The sequence below is a fragment of the Manis javanica genome, chromosome 7, assembly GCF_040802235.1.
Source record: "Manis javanica isolate MJ-LG chromosome 7, MJ_LKY, whole genome shotgun sequence".
NCBI lineage: Eukaryota > Metazoa > Chordata > Mammalia > Pholidota > Manidae > Manis > Manis javanica.
In genome coordinates this window covers 114,453,862-114,478,517 of record NC_133162.1, presented here as the reverse complement: position 1 = coordinate 114,478,517, position 24,656 = coordinate 114,453,862, and the positions used below count along the sequence as shown (strand labels likewise).

The window sequence follows — 24,656 nt, the reverse complement described above, 5'->3', positions numbered from 1 at the left end:
ATAGATAGTAACCAGAGTAGAGGGGGTGAGGATTTAATAATATGGGTAACTGCTGAACTGTGCATTTGAAACCAATATAAGATTTTAGATCATCAACACTTCAATAAAAAATATATATATATGCCAGTTTAAGGAGTAACAAAAAATAACTGATCACAGATCATTGCGACAAATAATAGTGAAAAAATTTGGAATATTTTGAAAATCACCCAAATGTGATACAGAGACCTGAAGTAAGAAAATGGTGTTGGAAAAATAGTGTTTACAAACTTGCTCAATGCAGGGTTACCATACACCTTCAATTTGTAAAAAACACAGTATTGTTGAAGTACAATAAAGAGAAGTGTTATAAAACAAAGTATGCCTGTACACTGGATTATCCACATCTATGTCTTGCCCAGAACTCACCTTCCGGGACATTGTGACGTATACCATCCACACAGCTCTATGTTCCCTCCACACAGACCTCAGGCCAACCAAGGACATCCTCTCTTACTCACCCCAGCTGAAATGCCATCTCTGCTTTCTTTCATTATTGGTCCAGTCACCCAAGAGATGTTTGCTGTGGGATCTTGTTGGATTACTTACCCACTCAGAATTGCTAACTGTCCAACCTATTTTTAAAAGAAATTAACACATAGTCAAAACTGTTGCTACTAAGGTCAGAATACAGCTGAAATTAAAGAGGTGCACTATATTAATTTCCCAAAGTAGTCATATTTCTCTCTCTTCTGGTACCTCCTTCTCTCTCTCTCTCTCTCTCTCTCTCTCTCTCTCTCTCTCTCTCTCTCTCTCTCTCTCTCTCTCTTTCTTTACCAAATAGAACAGCTGTCCAAATAGGAATAAAATGCAAGCCAAAGATACAAATCACATAAGTCTCTTTAAATTTTCTAGTAGCCACACTGAAAATTTTAAATTTAAAAACAAACAGAAATTGTGGTAATACACTTTATTTAACCATATATGTAGGGGTGTGTGTGTGTGTGTATGAACATTATGAGTCCAACATGTAATAAATATTATGGACAAGTTCTTGTGTGAGCTATGCTGGGATTATAACAGTTGAGCCATGTCATCAGTCTTTAAGGGTATTAAAGCAGTGGGCATTTCCACATACAATATTTAAAACCTGTACTTCTCAGAGGGGTGGGGGACAGTAAGGGAATGACGGATGGGAGTTAGAAACATCTCAAAGACCTTTTGAAATGTTCATGTAGACAGAAGAAACATGTGAGAGTCGAGAAAGATACCCCGGACAATTAAATGTCACCCCACTTCTTCTACCAATTTGAGAACCAGAGTGAAAAAGAGAAGTCTTCCAATGGGAATGGATAATTAATAAAGACTCTTCACTTCCAACACTCGAAGATTAGCTGTAGAAGCTTGGCATGCTCCCAGCTCCCTCCTAAAGCATCCCATATCACGTAACACTCATTTTTCCAAGGAGAGGTGACAGACTACATGCTTAAAGTCCATTTTAGCTAAACACATCCCTTTTGACCTAATGTGCACACCATCTCTAGATGAATGATCAGAGGCTGCTCACTGCGAAACAAATCACTGCTACCTTTCCCTCGGCACCCTCTCGCTCTGCTGGCCTTCCTCTAGGCAGGCGTTTTCATAGGATAACACCTGGTCTCCCGTCCTTTTAACTGAGACTTTTAACCTCTTTGGGTTGAAGTGGATGAGGTGGCCTATTAGAACAAAAAGCTATTGAGAAAGCCAAAATTAAATATCAAAGAGCATTCAGGCCAGTGTGGGACGATTCTGGTTTGCGTTTGCTTTCCCACGCCATTTTGTATCCCACAGCAGGGGCTGTCATGTGTGGGGAGGTGCGTGTTCCCATCAGCTGACCAGTGCTCTGTGAATTCACGTTCTGGCATCTGAATTCTGCTCTGTGGCTTTATCTAAGACTTACATTGTAACGATAATCAAGAAATTTCAGAATTGTTCCATAAAAGACAAATTTTATGTAAATAAATATTTTCAAAATGCTTTGGAAAAAAATAATTCTTAAATCACCAAAGGGCTTTGTTTTTCACTGTCAGATGGTTTCTTTCTTATTTTCAGATGACAAACACAATGAAAGAAACTCAATGTTCCTGAAACTTTTCTTTTTCTTTTTTAAATATGCAAATTCTTGATTTGAGATTAAGAGTTTAGAGGCACACAACAGCCTGGGTAGCTTTAAATGCCTTAATTATTTCAAATGGAAATTTAAAATTCAGACACCTAGCATTACTTAAATGTACCCAGGTTTTTGTGGTTTAATAATAACATCTGTTTTGGTTTTTCAACCACAAAAGTGCGTTTAATCTGTTCTTCCTTTAGTTGAACTTTTCACATCTGCTTCGGCTCGGTTCCCATAAGCTAAAGACCAGATCTTTCCCAAAAGTAGGAAGTCTACCTGTATGCTGTGGTTCCAGCTCATGAGATCTGTTTTTAATACCAGCTGAATATTTCAAAAGAATAACAAAAATAAACTCCTTACCCATAATGCACTTCCTATGCTTTTTGGCTTACATATCATCATGTGGTCATTTTATGAATGCAGAGTTAGGCAGAAATTTTAAATTAAAACAGTGAATTGTCAGATCAGATACCCAGGTAGTTCCCTCACTCCCCAACTTTTTTTTAATGATGGAGAAAAAGTGTATGTTTTGAGTTAATTATTTGTGAGAAAGTTACACCAAGGATGGACAGTGTTTTAAAAACCCTGGTGGTTTGTTTTGGACACATATCTAATGCTTATTTGAAGGCCATGGGTCCCAAAAAGTAGGCCAGAAAATGTTGCAAGGACATTACTTCACAGATTTTCCACAACTGTTTGTTGTCGCTGGACTTTGGCTCTACTTCTACCCCATTTATAACCATCCCTGAGAGAGACCCCTAAAATCAGAGCCTCTGAAACCAAATCTTTGCAAGCATCTATGAAAAATAACCAAGGTGCTGAGAAGCAAAATTTGTTCTTTACTTACAAATTTGGATGAGAAAGTTATTGAGTAACTGGGTGCCTGGGTTAGTTATGTGTTAATTGTTTTTCTCAAGTGGTAGGATTAACTCTCTTTATCAGCATTTACATGAAATTAAACAAAGCTGAACATTCAGTTCTTATTTGGACAAGATTTAATTGATATCAAGTTAGTCTAATTATTTTATTTTAGAAATTTATTTTGAATATGTGAGATGCACATAATTATATATTTTTCCTGACATATGATTATGTAATTATATTTGGTGCTGTTTCCAGGACAGAGTAACACAGCACACTGCAATTAGTAGGTGTTCCACCCATGCTTGGTGAATGAGGCCTAATGAGGCAATATAATGGGGAGAGCTTGGTACAGTACCTTTGTCTGCAAACAAGATGATTCTGTGATTTGAATAATTTCCTAATGTCTAATGTAAATAGGGGTTGTCAATGGGGATGGTTAAGTTAATTCAAAATATATTTGTTAGTCGCATGATATGCACAAGTCATTACAATAGCCACAATGAGAAAGATGAGGACGAGTTGGAGATTTACAAGGTTAAAGTAGAAGACAAGCATGTAAACTATTAAAAAAGCTTTAAGAATAAGAAAGCACTGCTAGCATTTGAAACAGGCCTTGACAGAAAAGTAATCAAAATTTTGTGAGTTCTGAATAGAAGATGGGCAGGAAATGACAAGCAAGAAAGGAAGTGATCTGGTAATAGAGCAAAAGATTTCAGGTCTAAAGAACAGTATTGGGAAAAATAAGGAATGATAAACAGTATAGTTTGACTGGAGGACAAGATTGTAGAGAGGACTAGACTAGGATAAAGATAGAAAAGTTGCTTGGGGGCATGCTGTGGGACATTTTAAATGAATGCCAAAGAATGTGCACATAATTCAGTGGGAAATGAGGACCTTGGTCTTCAAATCAGGAGTTTTGTTAATGTAGTATTCAAGTCATTACCACAAAATCTCAATCATTTGCCAGCATAGACAGAGCTAAAGAATTAACATTCTTTTCCAAACCTGGTTAAATATATTTGGTATAGTTCTTAAGTTTATTTTTTGTTTAAAAGAGAATTCATGAAAGACAGAGAATGAGTGTATATGAGGAGACAGGGAGAGAGATCTGTCAAATTTCCTGATCTTTGTATTAGTTACTGGGCTTGCAGATTTATCAAAGAAGCTTCTTTAAAGGTTCTTGAAACAAAAATACACATTCCCTTGCAACGAGAAGGAAATTCTAAAAAGTATTGGTTGAAAAACAAATGCTCAGAAATTTTTGCACCCCAAAACTCAAAATTAAGTGCTTATCATGACCTATTAGAGTACAGGCAATGTAAGAAGTAAACTCCACATATAAACCTTTGGTCAAATGACAGTAAACAAACTATTTTCAAAAAGACAAGAAGCAAAGAGAATTCAGTTTTATCACTTTGTTGAGAAAGTCAAAAAACAATATAAATCTTAATGGAGAAGAGCTCCACAATGAAATACTCCTCTGGGTTAAATTAGGAGTGTAGCTATGTTGAGAAATGTAGAGTTTTGTTCATGTTTTCCCATCATGATGCATTATATTGGTGATTTTATGTATATTTATAAACACACATATGTATAAATATATAAGGATATGGGTCTACCCTCACTAATTCACCCATTTATTTACCTTTTACTGGATATGACTGTGTGCATTGAGTCTAGCATATAACGGTAAAAAAGATGCAGTATGTCTCAAATGTCCCAAGCCAAATTATTATTCTTATCCTCATTTTCTCCACTCCTGGCACGGCCCACATCCAGTATTCTCCCCCATCTTTCTTCCCCATATCCAACCCATCATAATGTTTTACAATTTAACTCATGAAGTATTTTTCAATTCCAATTCTATCACCAATTCTACCTCTCCAGTCCAAGCCATGACCATGCCGTATGTAGACTGCTGCAATAGTATGGTACCTGCTCTACATGCCCTTCTTCAGTACATTCTCCATGCAGCAGGTGGATTAATATGACTACTTTTTACCCACTCTCTATTCCTTTCCATTGTACTCAGGATTTTACTCACTGTTGTACCTCTAACATTGAGCTATGAGTGGGATTGAATTCAGTTTAATCAAAGATGTGGTCACTACTCAAAAGGGCAGAAAGACTGATAAACAAGGGGATAGATGAGGTCATTGGAAACACAGAAAGGATAGTAATTTTGTTCTTCCTCCCAGAGTTAACTTAGTTTTATATTAAAAATAAAGCATTATATCCACAAGGCAACATTATCTTTGCTTCTTTATAGGGTTCCCATGATTACTCATTGGCTTGGCTTGGCAAGATTAGAACAATCTTGAGCTGGTATACTTGATTCAGAATATGAGAAGCCAAATTCTTTAGAAGTCAAAAGCAAGTTTTGAAAACTCAATTCATTAAAAAAAAAAAAAGAATTTCCCAGATATTTATAGCCTTCCTTAAAGTCTCTCACTATTTCATTGGTCACAGTACTTCCAGCGGAACTGTGTTTTTAGGGAAGATTTGGGGTAGAGCCACTATGAAGGAGGCTATGTAGACTCGATTCTTATATTTCAGAATTCCATAGTATGTTTTCCCTTCTCATAAAGGATAAAAACACACCATGATAGAACAATTTGTAAGAATTATAATGCCTTTAACAACTAAGAAAAATGGATTAAAAAGCACTTTGTGTCTTCTAAAGAAATCCCCTGTTCCTCAAAAGCATGTTTTTAGAATCTTATTAGTGGCATTTGATCTGACTGACATATTGACCAGTAATTGGAATAGAAGATGGATCATTTCCACTTAGATCACAAAGGGAACATAAATATGGGACTGTAAATTCAAGAGGGACAACTTCCAAAGAATTTCTGTAGATAACCCCTCTTACTCTAAAACAGCTTTTGAAGTTGTTTTAGATTCTTCCTCAGATTCTTAAATAAATCAGTGTCCAAACCTATAACCAGTTGTAACCTATCATTTTTGTTTGGATTTGCAAATAGACCAAAGTAAAGTTGGTCTTAAAGTGAAAGTGACTTAAAATAGCCACCCTCTATTATATCAACAGGAAATGTTATATCAGTAGCTAAAACATTGGTGATGTTTTGTTGCTGTTTGGTTTGCATTTTTGCTTTTCCATTTTTGCTATTTTGTACTACTCGCACATTAACACTAACTGGTTTTTGGTACCATATTACCATTGATTAATGGCTCCTTGAGTTTGAGGTGATACAGTTATCACATCTTTTTTTAAATTTCCTTAGATAAAAAGACAAATAAGTCTAACACAATAGAAAATTTCACCATTACGGAAACAATGAGCTATGCATTAGCCAAGTACCTACATATTATACTCAAATATTTCCCTTCAGCTATACTATCAAAGTCTTTCAGTATTGGATCACTACCAATATTAATTTCTGACATGTTATTTGGTATTGTTTTAATCGTTTAAAAAACAAGGGAGGAATTAATTGCAGGTATGTACAAGAAAATACATATGCATAAATGCATTTTGAAAGGTTTTTTTTTGTTTTAATTCCTATTCCATCCAAGAAAAATCACAGTTCAGATCATGCATGCCATCAAAATTCTCTGAAGGATCCAGCTTGGTTTTCTTCTGGAAATGGAACCACACAAAAAGTAACTTCTTTATGGCACTTATGGATTTATCACTTAAACATATAAGTTCATGCATTTCCAGTGTATTGATCTTTATTTTGCAAATGTTTCAGCAGCATTTACTATCACTGAAGTAGCGGCAACATGTTCTACTTAAGATCAAACAATCTCCCGAAATCTGGCAAGATTTAACAGAAATTTAAAACAATACTTTCCAGGGAAAACGCTAACCATCTGCAACTGTTATTATTAACACTATTCTTTTCTCTTTTTTCTTTCTATATTATTTATACTTCCTGTTGCTCTCAAAGCTTTCTATCCATCATTAACAATTAATTGTAAGCAAATGGTTGAAGAGGATGTTTGTATTTATGATCTCTTCTCTACATCAAACAAACACAGTATCTTGTTTTAGTCACAATAATTTCTTGTCCATGCACAGGTCTACCTAAGCTCTGCTAAGAAAATCCAGGGTAGAACACAGAAATTGTTGCTGGAAGAAAGGGGGGATATCATCTTAAATAATACTCTTGCTGTACTTACAGGAATTAGATGAGTCTTTCTAAAAAGTAAACAGTTAAATATGTTAAGAAGAGCTATTTTAAGTTAATAGTTTAAGTTGGTGTTATAGTAGGAAACACACAGTTCAATATATTTTCACATAAAAAGAAATTGAAAACATGAGAACATACCCCACTGTTTTTTGTTACTTTGTCCTAAGCACAAAAGCCCAGATACATTGAAGGAAACTGTTCTTAAACCAAATTATGTCCCTGTTTCTTAACTATTGTCATAACCATTAGGATAAGTCATCCAATGCCACCCACTTGTATCTCTGCCAGAGCGAGTGCACAGCGACTTGCTCAATTCTGGAGTAGAGTTGCCTCTTTGATGTTGTTCAGCCACCATTTCCTTTCCGCTCACTTTTATCTCTGTCCTGGCACTCATTCCTGCAGCATCCTCCTCTCCAGATGGTCTCCATCTCCCTTTCAAAAGTGCCCAAAGTATTCCAGCTTCTTCCTCTTGATCTTTCCCCATCAACAGCCACATTATCCTTTAGGATTTTAATACCAACCTATTCCCTGTTTTATTCTTTATTCACAGATAGTTTTTATGGGGAGAAAAAGGCCACAAGAAAAGTTCACAAAATCCTCAGCAAATAGTGTTACATTTGTCTTGCCAATGGGTTTCAGCCCTGGGCAGTACACTATGGATTCAATGAGACTGAAAAATGACAGTGGAATGTTCTTGCGGTGAAAGGGTTTATAACCCACTTTATTCCCACAGTGGCAGGTCAATCACTAGAATCCTGTTCACTCAGAGCGAGTCTGCATGCAGCAAGCCAGTCTCTGCCTCTGGGCCTCTCTGTCCCCACAGCCATCTCAGTCTCTGTCCTCGGCACTGCCACCACTCCAGCCTCTGCTCTCCTGCAGCCTTGCAGCCATGCCACCATGTCACCCAGAGTACTGGGAAGAGCTCTTTATACAGAGTCAATAAAAACATATTGCCCACATGTGTGTAGTGAGCTAGCCAACCAGGGCCAGGTGAGAATCCTGGCTCTAGGAACCTTCACTTTATCCACTACATTATTAATCATGCTTCTCAACTATTTTCTGGATGCTTGTTTGGTACATTATTTACCCAATGTGTATTGAGTGACTATGATTTATCAGGGGCAGTGTTAGGCACTAGATTCAGATATAAATAAAACATGGTTAATGAGAGAAGATAAACAAAGTCTGGACAAGGTATGGGAGAAGAGGCACTAGAAATTCAAGGAGAAAACAACCAATTGTGCTTACGGGGAGTATCATAAAGAGGTTCATATAGTTGAGTCTTGCAGGATGAATAGGAGTTCACTAAGCTGACCTTGGGTAAAGAGCACTCCAGGTAAAGGAAACAGAGAGACAGATATGAAACAGCATGCCACCTTGGGAGGATTACAAGTAGTGTGTATGCTTGTAGTACAGCTTCTAACAGCAGGAGGAAAAAATCCAACAGATGAATTTGGAGAAGTACAATAAAAGGACATTTTATGCTCTGATATTAGAACTTGTCTGAAAGGCAACAACACACATTGAAAGGTTTTAAAATTTAGATAAAATACAATATCATTGTCTATACTTTAAAATAATTTCTCTGGTTTCATGGTGGTGAATGGATGAGAGAGAAAAAAATGTACTGAACAACCTGATAACATTGTTATTGACTCTATATAAAGAGCTCCACCCAGAGCTCTGGGCTGCTGCATGGCTGCAGGGCTGCACAGCTGCAAGAGAGCAAAGACTGGAGTAGGGGCAGCACTGAGGACAGAGACTAAGATGGCTGTAGGGGCAGAGAAGTCAGGAGACAGAGAGGAAGGAGGATTATAGACCTGCAGTCTGTTGGATGCAGACATGATTCTAGTGCTCGACCTATCACTAGGAGAACAAGCTGGTTTTACCCCAAGAACATTCCATTGTCATTCTTCAGTCTCACTGAATCAATTCACAATGAACTTGACCAGGGCTGAAACCCATTGGCAAAACAGTACATAATGAAGCAGTATGAAATATTACTCTTGGATTTGTAGGGAAAGAATGATGGAAGATAATGATTATCATGGATCAACTGTTTTTTTAAGGTGGGAAAAATTATATAAGGAACCGAAGGAAGTGACAGAGTTTATTGGAGGACAATAACATAAAAACAACTAACAACATGAGTGCTATGACAGAAAGAAGAACAAAATTGTGAAGTAATCATTAGGAGAAATACTCATCCATCCTTCCACAAATGCAAAGCTCAGTAATACTTTAAATTTACTGAATAACTACCTTCAAGCTACAGACTATTTGCACACATATACACAAACACAAAGAATAAAATTCTGTTGATACATTATTAAAAGACCCACCATGGTGTCTGAATTTCCTGAAACAAAGTGATGGAATAGAGTGTTAAACAGAAATACATATTAGAAATACTTCATTTAAGTCCCCTCATTCAATTAGATGAAGAAGATGAAACCCTGAGGAGGTTCCCTGCCACACCAAAGTCAATCAGAACACCAGCGACAGAGTTAGAGGCAGTTTGTACTGCAACAGGTTGATCATCATGCCTGCTGCCTTACCCTTTCAAAGTCTAAGTATTAGGTATAGATTTCAGCTACAAGGAATACATTTGTTGTGATTTGGATTAATCACAGGAATGTTCACAAAAGACACTGTTCTGTGCTGGTATGTATCACCCTGTTGAAACAGACACTCCAGTATGTCAAGCTGTAACTAGATTGAGTTGTATTACTTACTATTAAGTATGCATTGCCTGTCACAAGTTGTGACATAAGAACTTGTGACAATTTTCTTATTTCCCAAGAAATTTAGAAATATATTTGGAATGACATTTCTCACCAAAAATTGTGCAAGGAAAACACAAGGTTGGTTTGGCTGTTGTTCTCTGGTCCTTTCAATTTTTATTTTTCCAGTGGTGGGAGCAGGAGTGGAAAAAAATTCTGAAATTCAACTTTCCTTCCTAACCAAGCAAAAACAAAGCTTTGGTTTTCAGCCTCAGTTCACTTCAAATCTTTTACCCTAGTCCCACTGACACTGTCAGTTCAAAATCACAGCATAATGCAATACCCTGCTTTCCAATGTCAGTAAAACAAAAGCTTTATTGAATTAAGTATGTGTGAAAATGCTGCAAACAAAAACATCTCCACAGGCAGCACCTGACTGCCTCACAGCAATGCTCTCCATTGTCATATCAGAGCTCAGCAAGTGACTTCCTACCATATCAGGTTAATGTTTCTTTCAAAGTGGTTTGTCTTTTTCGGAAGAAGGAATCAAACAAAGAAAATTAGGGTAAATATTTTCTTACCCAAACCTGGGAGTAAACTGTTCTTCTCAATTATAAGAGTATAGCACAGGCTACAAAGGAATATATTCTCATGATACGTCTTTCAATCCACACACTTTTTCAGTAAAAACGTTTGTAGGTAACTTCCTGACTTTGCAACATCTCCAGGTGTTGTAGTTCTACTTTTAAGTGAGGAATAGACACAGTTGCACCAGTTTAACCACATACTTCGTGAACATTCAGTCTCTACCTAATAGAGAATTACAGACTTCTCTCGTTTGTTCCTCCTCCTTTATCTCAGCACACTTTGCATGTCCTATAGCTAAAATATTACTGCAGTAATACAAAACTCAGCACTACTGTGCAAGCCAGGAAGAGCTAACACAACTGTGCTAAGATCTCTATAAGTTCCTATTTTCTCTTATTTTTCCTCTGCTTATAGGGCAGCTACTCTCATAAGTGTTAAGGGCACTAAAACCTGGAATCTCACTAAGAGAATTAGTTTTGCTTTCCTCAACCTCAGCAGCTGTGCCAGCAGCCAGGCCAGTGCCTCGTACACAATTAGAATTGCCTCTAACTGCCTACATGTTGATGCTGCCAGTAAAACTGTCCATTGAGTTTCGTGAGAGCCCAGTTCGGATTTTGGTCTTTCAGGGATCTGTGTCTCCTCACTTCGCTATAACCTCGTATTTTAAATAACTGGAAAAGTAGCTTCAAAAACCATCTGTGATAGAAACAATCTGATATAAATGAATACATTTTTCTCCAGTGAGTTACCAAACAAGAATTCTAAATTATAAAAGCTAACTTTGTAAAGGCTACAGTAAAAGTGCTTCATGCATGGTTATTTCAAACTCATTCAACATCTTTTAAAAAATATACAGATGCCTTCAAAACAATAGCTTAAAAGAATCCATCCAGGCTTTTGAGGTTAGAGCAAAAGAGTGAGATATTACAAAAGGTGGGATGAGCTGAGTGTTATTTACTGTGATAATGTGTTTAAACTATGAAATTTAACACTTACAAAAACATAGACTTGGCTCTAAATCTTATGCAGAGTTCATGGAATGTACACTCATATTCACTCATTCATTCAGCCAGTCATTTATTCATTCAACAATTATTTATTGAACATTTGCAATGTTCCAGGCACTGAATATAGATCTGCAAAAATAACAAAGCCCCTGCCTTCCTAGAGTTTACAGTCTAATGGGAGGATACAAATAATAAAAAATCTCTATATAAAACCAAGAGAGATAGGATTAAGTACTATAAACAAAAATAAGGCGGAATCATTGCACCAGAGAGGCAGGAGATACTATTTTATATGTATAATCAGGGAAAGCCTCTTAGAAGAGGTGGCCTTTGAATAGAAACCTAAATAAAAAGAAAGTATGAGTCATACTACCATCAGGATTGAGAGCCTTATAGAAGAAAGAACAGAGAAACAGCCCCTGAGCAGAAAATTTTCTTGGAATGTTTGTAAAACAGCAAAGATGTCAGAGTGGAGAAGAGTAAGGAGGAAATAAACATGAAGCAAGAGAAAGGGTCTTGAAGGCCAGAGGACAAGCAATGGATTTTATGCTAAATAGGTTTGAAAGTACCTGGAGGACTGTGAACAAGAGAAGGACACACACTCACACACACAAACGTTCTCTTTCTGAACATCCCAGTTTCCAACACACAAAGATTTGTTAGGGACCCACACTCTCCAAAGGCTACCACCTTGGGCATTCATTGCTGCCAGTTTCTGCCCTCCAGTCTACGGAGTTTCTGTTTCCTCCAACAGAGGGAGTAGAAAAAAAGGGGGAGTCAAAGGAAAGGCCTTCACATCCTTTCACGTTTTATAGCCTCTTCTCACGCATGCCCTCTCTTAAACCCTAATAACTCTGTTAAGCAGGTAGGTGAACTGTAACCATATCTATTATATAGAAGAGGAAATGGATAGAAGAAGTTGCATAGAGAGAAGAGTAGTTGTATAGGTAGAAGAATATTATATAGAAGAGTTGAATTTCCTTGAACTGACATGTCAGTGAAGAGTGGAAAAGCTCAGACAAGAACTTAGATCTTCTGTTGAGTCCAAGGCTCACTCCGATATACAAGGCTGTCTCTCAAATGAATATTAAATCAGATTACTCTCCCACCTCCCTCCATATCTCACTCCCCAATAGCTAAAATGAACTTGGGCAGAAGTTTAAGAAAATAGAAAGTACCATTTAGAGAAAATAGATTAATTATCTAATGAGATGAGAGCATATATACTGTATTATTTTCTTAGAATTGGAGAAGTAACATCTTTAATATGTCTGATATTACCTTGTAAAATCCTGAGCAAACACATCCTCAATAAAACTGATTGACTGCTGACTAGGAGAGATAAAATAGAGTTACAATTTTATGTTAAGAAAAAACAGTCATTATTCTCCTAATTTCCTTCATACTTCACAGAGATGAAAATAACATGCATTTTAAAATATTTTTCACATATACTTAATCTTAAGGAGTCATATTCTTTATGGACAGGCTCATGTAACATTATTTGGAGTAAAAAACTTTTTTGTGAGGAATATTAAAGGTCTTCATTCAAAACCACTTTTTAAGACTAGATAATTACCATTTCATTTCAATATATATTGAATACCAGTTAAGCACTTGATATACCCTATTAGGTAGTAGGAGCACAAAGATGAATCAGATTGTCATACCATGTCAGATCATGTTATTTTGCAATATTAATATGAAAGGAGAACAGAGGAAATGACATTATTATGGATATATATCAATAATTTTGCTCACTATTCACCTTTTCCTGCCCTTCACAATCCTCTATTCTGGAAACCTTCACCTAAAGCCCACTTGGGCCCTTTTCCTATTCCACTTCTGCAATTTGCCAACCCACCTAATCCCATCTCCACTTGACCCTTTTCTCCCCAACAAAAAAAAGCAAGCTGATGGGAAGAACCCTCTGAAGCAAGGGGTTTTATCTACCTTAACAAGTCCTCGTTGCCAGAAAGATAAAAATTCCACAGAAAAGCCTCCTGTTAGAGGAGAGGAGTGGCCAATAGTTAGAAATCTGAAAGTTCCTCTTGGTCAAACATAGCAGGAAGATACTGAAGCCCCCCTGAACCAGTTATATCAGAGGCCACAGCAGAGGTCAGTGATGGAGGAGAAAACTCAAGTCCAAGGAAGCAATTACACAAGTAAAGGCCAGAAAAATCTGATCAGGGGTATTCCAAAAGAATCTCTATTATGGTAAAAACTCTGAAATTGGTGATATCAGCAAGATGGTGGACTAGGAAGCTCCAGGACTCATTCCTCCATGGAAACACTAAATAAACAACTTAAAACTGACTAAAATAACTTTACAGAGACTCTGAAAATCAGCCAAAGATCAACCGCAACCTAGAAAATATCCAATAAAAAAAAGCCATATAAAAATTAGTAGAAAATATCGTGTTTTTTTAATTTACCTTTGTCCCACCCAGTTTGGGGGAAAGAACAGTCTGGTCAATCTTCAGTCCCATTCAATGACTTGAACAGAATAGAGTTGGCCAAATTTGCAACTGTCTAACCTGTCTCCAAGCTGCCTGAGGGGTCTCTATGTCTCACCAAACTTGGAGCACAGATAGACAAAAGTGGCTTAGATCTCAGGCTAGGAGAAGCTGCAGGAAGCAACAGTCATTCCTCACAGAAACCAAAAGGGAACTACAGACACCTGGAGGCAAACGATTAAGGGCAAAGGAAACACTTCAGGATCTGAAAAGTATAATAACAAAATTGAAAGATAAGGTACAACAGCAACGCAAACCAGCAGAAGGAAGAATCAGTGAACTTGAAGACAAGTCATTTGAAATTACTGAATTTAAGGAATAAAGAAAAAAGAATTAAGAAATATGAACAGAGATTCAAGGACTTATGGAATATCATCAAGCTGACCACTATACCCATGACGCAAGCCCCCAAAGGAAAAGAGAGAAAAGGATTCAGAGAGCTTATTTAAAGAAATAATTGTCCAAAATGCCATGAAGTTTACAAAAGAAGTGAATATACAAATTCAAAAAGCTCCATGAACTTCAAACAGAATAAATTCAGAGATATTACACCAAGATAAATTCTCATCAAACTTTCACAAGTTAAAGAAAAACAATCTGGAAAGCAGCAAGAGGAAAGTGACTCATAAGGCACACAGAATCCTCAGTGAGATTGTGAGTAGACTTCTCAGCAGAAACCCTGCAGGCCAGAAGGTAGTGGGACCACATACTTAAAGGAATAATAAAAAAAAAAAAAGCAGTCAACTAAAAATTCTATATCCAGCAAAGCTGTCCTTCAAAAATGAAGCAGGAAATTAAGACATTGCCAGTTAAACAAAAACGGAGGGAATTCATTTCCACTAAACCTTCCCTACAAGAAATACTAAAGGGAGTCCTTCAAACTGATATGCAAAGATGCTAGACAGTAACTCAAAGTCATATTAAAAACATCAAACTTTTTGGTAAAGATAAATATGTGGACAAATATAAAAGCCTCCTGAAATCAACATCAATGAAAATGTATCAATCTATGATGAAATCATTTGCTGATTGAACATCATATTTACCCAGAGAGTTATATACAGCATTAAAATCCCAAGTGATATAAAGGTGCTCTCACTTAAAATTATTCTTCTAAAATATCAATACTCTGGAAGACTTAAAAATTGGGAATTGACCAAGTAAAATTGCTACTGCAAAAATAGTTCTTACTCTAGCACAATTTCTGAACAAATGAAACTCAAACATGCCAGTATTGATATAGATAAAGTAAACCTGTATTAAATAACTTTTCCATCTATAGGAAGTGAAAACAAAGAAAATAAAGAGTAACTATAAACACATTCTTTGGAGCAAAACTACATATGGCTGTTAATGAAAAAACTGAACAAAGTTCCAGAGATAAAAGTTTAAAATGTTCTTCAAAATTTATTAAACAAAAAATGATTTCATTTGAAGATGAAGTTATTAGAGGATTATGTTTGGCTTTAGTTCATGTCTTCTCCTTGACATTTCTCCAACTGCTATAGATTCAGAAAGAATTTGGCCACTGAAACTAATTTCAAAGAAACACACTTGTAAGTCAAAAATGGAATTACCTTGCTTTGTTTGATTATTTTTAAAAAATCAAATATTTTTTCATGATTTTATTTGTCTTAATTTGTGTGCTGAATTTTTTAATGACACCTCAAGGATCATTTTAATTTGCAATATTAGAGTAAGAATGTGTGTACAATATACATAGTTTTACAAATTTAAATTTTACTTAATGCTTTATAGTATGTTTATAAATGTTTGTACTTGAGATGTGTTAAATATTTATTGATTTTTTTTATTTAAAATTTTGAAAGCTGAGCATTTTGCTTTACAAAATACTAGTGAGCAAAACAAATCTTGGTATATGGTCCTTTTGCTCTAAATTGATGATTGCTATATCCTAGAAAAAGTAAAAGAAACAGACATACGAGCTGATTTCAATATAAAGTCTGAGTGATTTAAGAGAGGTTTGCTTAGAACCATATGGCAATACCAAAAAGGCAGGGACATTTTATGATATCAGTAGGCTCAACGCACTATTACTTTTTGGGATACCAGTCCATGTCATAGCATGCACATTAAAATGCTGCCATATATTTACAAATAAACATGTTCTTTATATAATTATATAATATTTGAGTTGAATTGCAGTAGCAATTGCTTGGTTGACATAATGACATGTTATGTTCTTAAGTATTCAATTAAATATTCATTTCAATTTTCTATTTTTTTTCCTTTGATGGTTGCTAACATTTATCATACTTGATTAATCTCATAATCTCTTTCCCTATGCCTGTAACAACTAGTGGTTAAAGTAACCCTAGGATGCATTCTTAGAAAAGGAGATGATTGTGATGACTTTTGAAGAATAAGTCTTTGAATGGTGAGCAAGCAGATGAGGAATATTATTCCAGGTGAAAGGAACAGAATGAGGAAAAGAACTGCATAATATAAAAGTAAAATATGCACAAACTACAAGCTACTTTATGGGACTAAAATGGAAAGTCTATGGCAACAAAATAGAGATAAAAATGAAAAGGCAGCTAGGAAAAGGGCTTTGAAAAGCTTATACAAGAGGATTTGGATTTCATCCTGGAAGAAGCTGCCCCTGAGTCATTTTACATAGTGGAGTGACAGGGCCAAGGACACATCTCATGTGGTTCACCTTGGCAGCTAAGTAGAGATGTATTTAAGAGAACAACATAAAGGCAAGAACACGGATTAAAATACTATTGCTATATGTGAGGACAATAGCCTCCAAAGATGGGTTCATTTGATGTGTTTCTCTCAAGAAGAGTACTAAACAACCCATTTTGAAAGAAAACAATTGAAATCCTATTTGGAATTATTTTCATATTATCCTTCAAAAATTCTCAGTGCTTGGCATTCATTTTACAATGTATACAATTATACATTTTATAATGTGCATAATAAATTAATAGAGAAGTTCATTTATAAATGACATAAACTGGAAACCAGGGCTAAAAGGTGTTTATCAGTGGGGGTACTGGAAAACAAAAGCTCAGAGACCCCATTATTCTGGATAAGAGTGACAATGGGATATTCTAGGCTTGTAGTTTTGCTGACACGGAAATACAGATAGAATTGTAAACTCTTCGGGAGCTAATGTCATTAGGATTTGGTGGTTGTTTGCATGTAATGCTTAGAGTTGTCAAATATATGCACATGAACACTCCTGTATGTTATTCAGAAAGCAAAGCTAGAAATGAATCTAGGGTTAGGAGGTGAGCAGAGTAAAGCAGCTTCATACAAGAGGAAGTAGATCAGTGGAAGGCAGAGGTATTCTAGTGGCAAATTAAAAGCAGATGGGTAAAGACCATGTGAAAATTGTTTCTGCTATAAATCAAAAAGTACTTACAAAATTTGGAAACAAGAAAACTACTCTTGAACTGCAGCATAAAACATTTGGGTTAGCTAACAGAAAGAACTTGGTGAGTAGTCATTGTTAAAAACTGTGTTAACACAGAAGGTCATCATTGCTGTTTGCTATTGGTTAAGCTTTCATCATGTGTCCATGCAGAAAACATACCAAAACACATTCTCTTAGTTCAGTGTTTTATGCACCTGTCAAAAAGTTTACATGGTAGTTTTAATACTCCCTAAGTCAGAATATTCCTTACTGTAGCTTGTCACTCATGGGCATCTTAATGACTTCCTTGATAATTCAGGCTTAAATGCCATAATAAGTAAAAGAAGCAAAAGATTGCAGATAATTAGGAAGAACATGTTTTCACTATTGCAGAATAGAAGACTAGAATTTTGAGAAAATCACACATGTATTTTGTTCAAAACTCCAGTTCATGTAGGAGTTAAGATACATTTTCAAACAATTTTAAATGTTCTGATATCATCAGGGTGAAAATTACAGGCTCCCCATGAAGTGATCGGTAGATGCAGCTGCCTCTATTTTGATTCAGGGCTAACAAAAGTGGTCACACACCCAAACCACATTCCTCATTGATTTGCTCTTACATAGTCTAAAATTCTTGTGATCTAGGATATTTTTGTTAAAAAACAAAAACGAGGCCCTCATATTCTGGAAGTCACTGTTAAACTGTAAATTGTACACTACCCTAAAAGAGAAGAAAGGCCTTGGGAACTGTCTTCAGTTTTTTCCCCTAACATATCAACATGAGTCACTCTTTCCCATGGGCCATTTGTAAAGCTGGGAGGCAAAGAAGTTCAGCCTTGAGAAGATAAGATACCGGGGATAGGTAAGCCAAGGAAATCTTTACCTCTGTCTTAACATCAGCCACCAGAACAGGCCTCAGGCAAATTACTGTGAGCTCTTCATTTAGGATATTCTAAGCCTTTTAGTCTAAAGACTATAAGATAAGCAAGACTATAAAATGTGTGTTCATATAATAGAAACTCAACTGAGACCACAGCTTTCTTATATACTGCTTGTATTTTGAAACAATTCAAGACTACTTTTACTCTTTTTAATAAACAATATTATATTATTGTAATATAATTATAAATCACATAAGATTTAATTATCATATAGTTACATTAATATTAACAGTGTTAATAAATAGTAATATTTTTCGGGATAACATATTAATTAGGAACCTTGAGGGTAGAGTCCAGTAAGAAGGTTAATTTAATTTCCTTCAAGGTTGTGATCCCCAAAAGTTATGTAAATTCATTTGTTTAGTAAATTTCATGTTGTTCTTACATGTGTTTATGGGAAACTTTCAATGTACAGCAATGGTTACCATTAATTTTCCATGAAGTTTAATAACTCTTGATACCATATATGTATGGCTAACTGTGCACTAGAGACTGCATGTTCACAACACTTTCTCATTTTATCCTCACCAAACTCACTTTACAGAAGAGAAAACTGAGGCTCCAAGTGTCAAAAGTTACTTGATCAAGGTCACAAAAACAGGAAGCAGCATGGGTGGGATTTGGACCTAGATTTGAATGTTCAAAGAAACTTCTTGGATCCCTTAAGGAATTACTCATTTTGTACTTGTTACGTATCATGTGTTGAAAGAATTTAATGCCAGAGGGGAAAGTACAAATTGATATGAATTGAACAGAGCAACTGCCTTCAAGGAGAGTACAGGCTAATTGGGGAACTAATATATACAAACATGTAGTCATATTAGATAAACATGTGTATACAAACATATATACTCTTAAGTCTGAGTTGAGGGGTCTATTATTGTGCTAATGAATTTTAGCAGTTTATCTTCCTTCCTGTATAAATTTACAGGTTCCTTCATGACACAAACATGGATATATTCTGTTCTGGGGAAGGGCATCAATGCCTGCTTATGTGGGCAGGAGGTAGAACAGCTCTTAGTGGACTAGAATGACATCCCTGCCAAATGGAGCTGTATTTCTGATATGGTAACACATTACCAATTGTGACAGAGCAGATGTTCTGAGAAACGAAGACAGGATTTGGCATGCAAGATTTTGGGGGTTCAACTTTCCTTGTGGGGGAAGGAGAAGGGCACGGGAGCAAGAAGGAAAAGATTTGAGATCACAGTTCTCATCTGATGGCTATGGAAAAAATAGAGGAAAGGAAAGATTGTGTGGGAGGGCCTTCAGACTGCAGGGCAGTTCTGAGAAATCCTCAGCCAGGTCAAAGGGAGAAGTCCTGAGTCTCAGGGGACAGGCCAGCACTAGCGCCCCTACAATGCTCAGCCACTGGTGGGATCAGCAAGGGAAGTGTGGCCTCAGGTTCACAGGACATCCAGCTGGGGCTTCCAGTCAACTCTGATCCAGGACAGTAGGCTCTCCTGAAGGAGATCTGAGCTATTCACACCATGGTTGCTACATCTAACACCAGCATGTAAATATGGTCTACAATAAGGTATTTAGTCTCCCAACATCCTTGAAAGTTACCCTAATGGGAAGCGAGTAAGTCTAGAGCATGACCCTCCCATCTATCTGAGGCTAGTCCCCTCAACCTGATCTAATATCTGGTGTGTGTTTTAACATGGAAAGAATCCCAAGTTTGTTTATCCTTTGGAAAAGAATCAAACCCTTTGCTGGGAATTGAATGAACTTGTGGCAAAATAGGACATTATTGGCATGAGAGAGTCCATGAAGGAATAAACAAAAGAAAGAAAACACTGTGGGATGCTTTTGCTCACTGGCCACAAGGGTGATTGAACACTTTATTGCCTGACCCATAGATTAAACAATCAGCTTATTCACCACTAAGTAAGTACCACCTGATTCTTATCAACACATTATCGTATGCAACAGTAAACCTTTATTGCTCACCTATTGATTACACAGCTTTTTTCCTAGACCTGCGAACTCAATGAGGTATTAGAAATAGCCCCATCCTACATACTATTAAAAATGACCACCATGGTGGAGGAGCCAAAATGGCGGCATGAGTAGAGCAGTGGAAATCTCCTCCCAAAACCATATATATTTTTGAAAATAGAACAAATACAACTATCCCTAAAAGAGAGACCAGAAGATACAGGACAACAGCCAGGCTACATCTACACCTGCGAGCACCCAGCACCTCGCAAAGGGGGTAAGATACAAGCCACGGCCTGGGGGGACCCGAGCGCCCCTCACCCCAGCTCCCGGCAGGAGGAGAGGAGTCAGAGCAAGGAGGGAGAGGGAGCCCAGGACTGCTAAATAGCCAGCCCTAGCCATCCGCACCGGAGTGCAGACACACAGAGCGTGGTGTGCTGGATACTAGGAAAGGGAACAGTAAAACCTGTGAGCAGGTCCCTGCAGCCGGCACCCCTAGGACAAAGAAAAGCGAGTGCTTCTTGAAAGTCTTAAAGAGACAGGGGCCCCACAGCTCGACGGAAGCGACCAGTGCAATCAGCCTAGTAGCTGGGAATCCCGGGGAACTCCGGGTGCCCTAACCCCCTGGGTGGCAGTGCAGCTCGGAGACCCCTCACGATTATAAACACCCTCATGCCCATTCCCCCTCCAACGTGGCTCCACCATAACGAACAGCATCCTGAGAGTGGCCATGCCCACAGCAACCACGGAGCTTTACTCCACAGTGGCCGGACAAGAATCAGAGACACCATCTGTGCGCAGCTGCCCAGCACAAGCCACTAGGGATCGCCATTATCCCAGGAGAGGAAGGCCACAAATTAGCAAGAAGGGAAGTTCTCCCAGCCAACACACACACCAGCTCCCCACAACTACCTCTATTGCCATGAAAAGGCAGAAGAATTTGATCCAGACAAAAATCACAGAGTCAACCCCTGAGAAGGAGCTTGGAGACATAGACCTAACCAATCTCCCTGAAAAAGATTTCAAAATAAAGGTCATAACCATGCAGATGGAGCTGCAGAGAAATATGTAAGAGCTAATGGATAAAGTAGGGAGGAAGACTACTGAAATAAAACAATCTCTGGAAGGACTTAAAAGCAGAATGGATGACATGCAAGAGGTCACTGATGGAATAGAAACTAGAGAACAGGAATGCATACAAGCTGACACAGAGAGAGATAAAAGGATCTCCAGGAATGAAACAATATTAAGAGAACTGTGTGACCAATCCAAAGGAACAATATCTGCATTATAGGGGTACCAGAAGAAGGAGAGAGAAAAAGGGATAGAAAGTGTATTTGAAGAAATAATTGCTGAAAACTTCCCCAAACTGGGGGAGGAAATAGTCGCTCAGACCACAGAAGTGCACATAACTCCCAACAGAACAGACCCAAGGAGGACAACACCAAGACACATAATAATTAAAAGGGCAAAGATCAAAGTCAAGAACAGAGTTTTAAAGGCAGCTAGAGAGAGGAAAAAGGTCAACTACAAAAGAAAACCCATCAGGGTATCATCAGACTTCTGAACAGAAACCTTACAGGCCAGAAGAGAATGGCATGATATATTTAATGCAATGAAACAGAAGGGCCTTGAACCAAGAATACTATATGCAGCACGATCATCATTTAAATATGAAGGAGGGATTAAACAACTCCCAGACAAACAAAAGTTGAGGGAATTTGCCTCCCACAAACCATCTCTACAGGGTATTATAGAGGGACTGCTCTAGATAGGAGCACTCCTAAGGCTAAACAGATGTCACCAAAGCAAATAAAATCACAGCAAAGACAGCAGACCAACCAAATACTAAATAAAGGCAAAAAATAGAATCAACTACCCACAAAAGCAGTCAAGGGAAACACAAAAGAGCACAGAATAAAACACCCAACATATAAAGAATGGAGGAAGAGGAATAAGAAGGGAGAGAAATTAAAAATCATCAGACAGTGTTTATAATAGCTCAATAAGCGAGTCAAGTTAGACAGTAAGATACTAAAGAAGCTAACCTTGAACCTATGGTAACCACAAATCTAAAGCCTGCAATGGCAATAAGTACATATCTTTCAATAATCACCCTAAATGTAAATGGACTGGATGCACCAATCAAAAGGCACAGAGAAGCAGAATGGATAAAGAAGCAAGACCCATCTATATGCTGCTTACAAGAGACTTACCTCAAACCCAAGGACATGCGCAGACTAAAAGTCAAGGGATGGAAAAAGATATTTCATGTAAACAACAGGGAGAAAAAAGCAGGTGTTGCAGTAATAGTATCAGACAAAATAGACTTCAAAGCAAAGAAAGTAACAAGAGATCAAGAAGGACACTACATATTGATAAAGGGGCCAGTCCAACAAGAGGATATAAACATTATAAATACATATGCACCCAATGCAGGAGCATCAGCATATGTGAAACAAAGACTAACAGAATTAAAGGAGGAAATAGAATGCAATGCATACATTTTAGGAGACTTCAACACACCATTCACTCCAAAGGACAGATCCACCAGACAGAAAATAAGTAAGGACACAGAGGCACTGAACAACACACTAGAACAGATGGGCCTAATAGACATCTATAGAAATATACACCCAAAAGCAACAGGATACACATTCTTCTCAAGTACACATGGAACATTCTCCAGAATAGACCACATACTAGGCCACAAAAAGAGCCTCAGTAAATTGAAAAAGAATGAAATTCTACCAACCAACTTTTCAGACCACAAAGGTATAAAAGGTATAAAACTAGAAATAAATTGTACAAAGAAAGCAAAAAGGCTCACAAACACATGGAGGCTTAACAACATGCTCCTAAATATCAATGGATCAATGACCAAATTAAAAATGGAGATAAAGTAATATATGGAAACAAATGACAACAAGAACACAAAGCCCCAACTTCTGTGGGACGCAGTGAAAGCAGTCTTAAGAGGAAAGTATATAGTGATCCAGGGACACTTGAAGAGGGAAGAACAATCCCAAATGAAAAGTCCAACACCATAATTATCGAAACTGGAAAAAGAAGAACAAATGAGGCCTAAAGTCAGCAGAAGGCTAGACATAACAAAGATCAGAGAAGAAATAAATAAAATTGAGAAGAATAAAACAATGGAAAAAATCAATGAAACCAAGAGCTGGTTCGTTGAGAAAATAAACAAAATAGATAAGCCTCTAGCCAGACTTACTAAGAGAAAAAGAGAATCAACACACATCAACAGTATCAGAAACGAGAAAGGAAAAATCATGACAGACCCCACAGAAATACAAAGAATTATTAGAGAATACTATGAAAACCTATATGCTAACAAGCTGGAAAACTTAGAAGAAATGGACAACTTCCTAGAAAAATGCAACCCTCCAAGACTGACCAAGGAAGAAACAGAAAATCTAAACAAACCAATTACCAGCAAAGAAATTGAAGTCATAATCAAAAAACTACCCAAGAACAAAACCCCCGGGCCAGAAGGATTTACCTCAGAATTTTATCAGACATACAGAGAAGATATAATACCCATTCTCCTTAAAGTTTTCCAAAAATAGAAGAGGAGGAAATACTCCCAAACTCATTCTATGAAGCCAACATTACCCTAATACCAAAACCAGGCAAAGACCCCACCAAAAAAGAAAACTACACACCAAAATCCCTATGAATGTAGATGCAAAAATACTCAATAAAATATTAACAAACCGAATTCAAAAATACATCAAAAGGATCATACACCATGACCAAGCAGGATTCATCCCCGGGGTGCAAGGATGGTACAACATTAGAAAATCCATCAATATCATCCACCACATCAACAAAAAGAAGGATAAAAACCACTTGATCATCTCCATAGATGCTGAAAAAGTATTCAACAAAATTCAACATCCATTCATGATAAAAACTCTCAGAAAAATAGGTATACAGGGCAAGTACCTCAACATAATAAAGGCCATATATGATAAACCCACAGCCAACATCATACTGAACAGTAAGAAGCTGAAAGCTTTTCCTCTGAGATCGGGAACAAGACAGGGATGCCCACTCTCCCCACTGTTATTCAACATAGTACTGGAGGTCTAGCCACGGAAATTAGTGGTTACCAAAGTTTCCAGGTTACTTTCCTTACTATCTAAGTGTCTAACTTAACTCACTTAGTATGCTGTTACAAACACAATCCAAAGGTTCTTTTCTATTTCTCTTCCTTTTTTCTTCCTCCTTTATTCTTTATATATTAGGTATCAAATTCTGTACTTTTTGTCTATCCCTTGATTGACTTTGGGGATAGTCAATTTAATTTTGCATTTGCCTCACAATCAGCTGCTCCATCCTCCCTACCATGGTTTTACTACCTCTGGTGACAGCTATCC

At 37.1% G+C, this 24,656-nt stretch overlaps 1 long non-coding RNA gene across 2 annotated transcripts in view; it reads right to left on the bottom strand.

The window, feature by feature from the left end:
• LOC118972837 (uncharacterized) overlaps positions 1–24,656 on the bottom strand; it is a 71,339-nt gene that overhangs the window by 20,499 nt on the left and 26,184 nt on the right. For both annotated transcript variants that reach the window (XR_005061945.2, XR_012133559.1), the window contains exon 2: positions 501–614. This is a non-coding gene — a long non-coding RNA (uncharacterized lncRNA). The remainder of the gene's footprint in view (positions 1–500; positions 615–24,656) is intronic.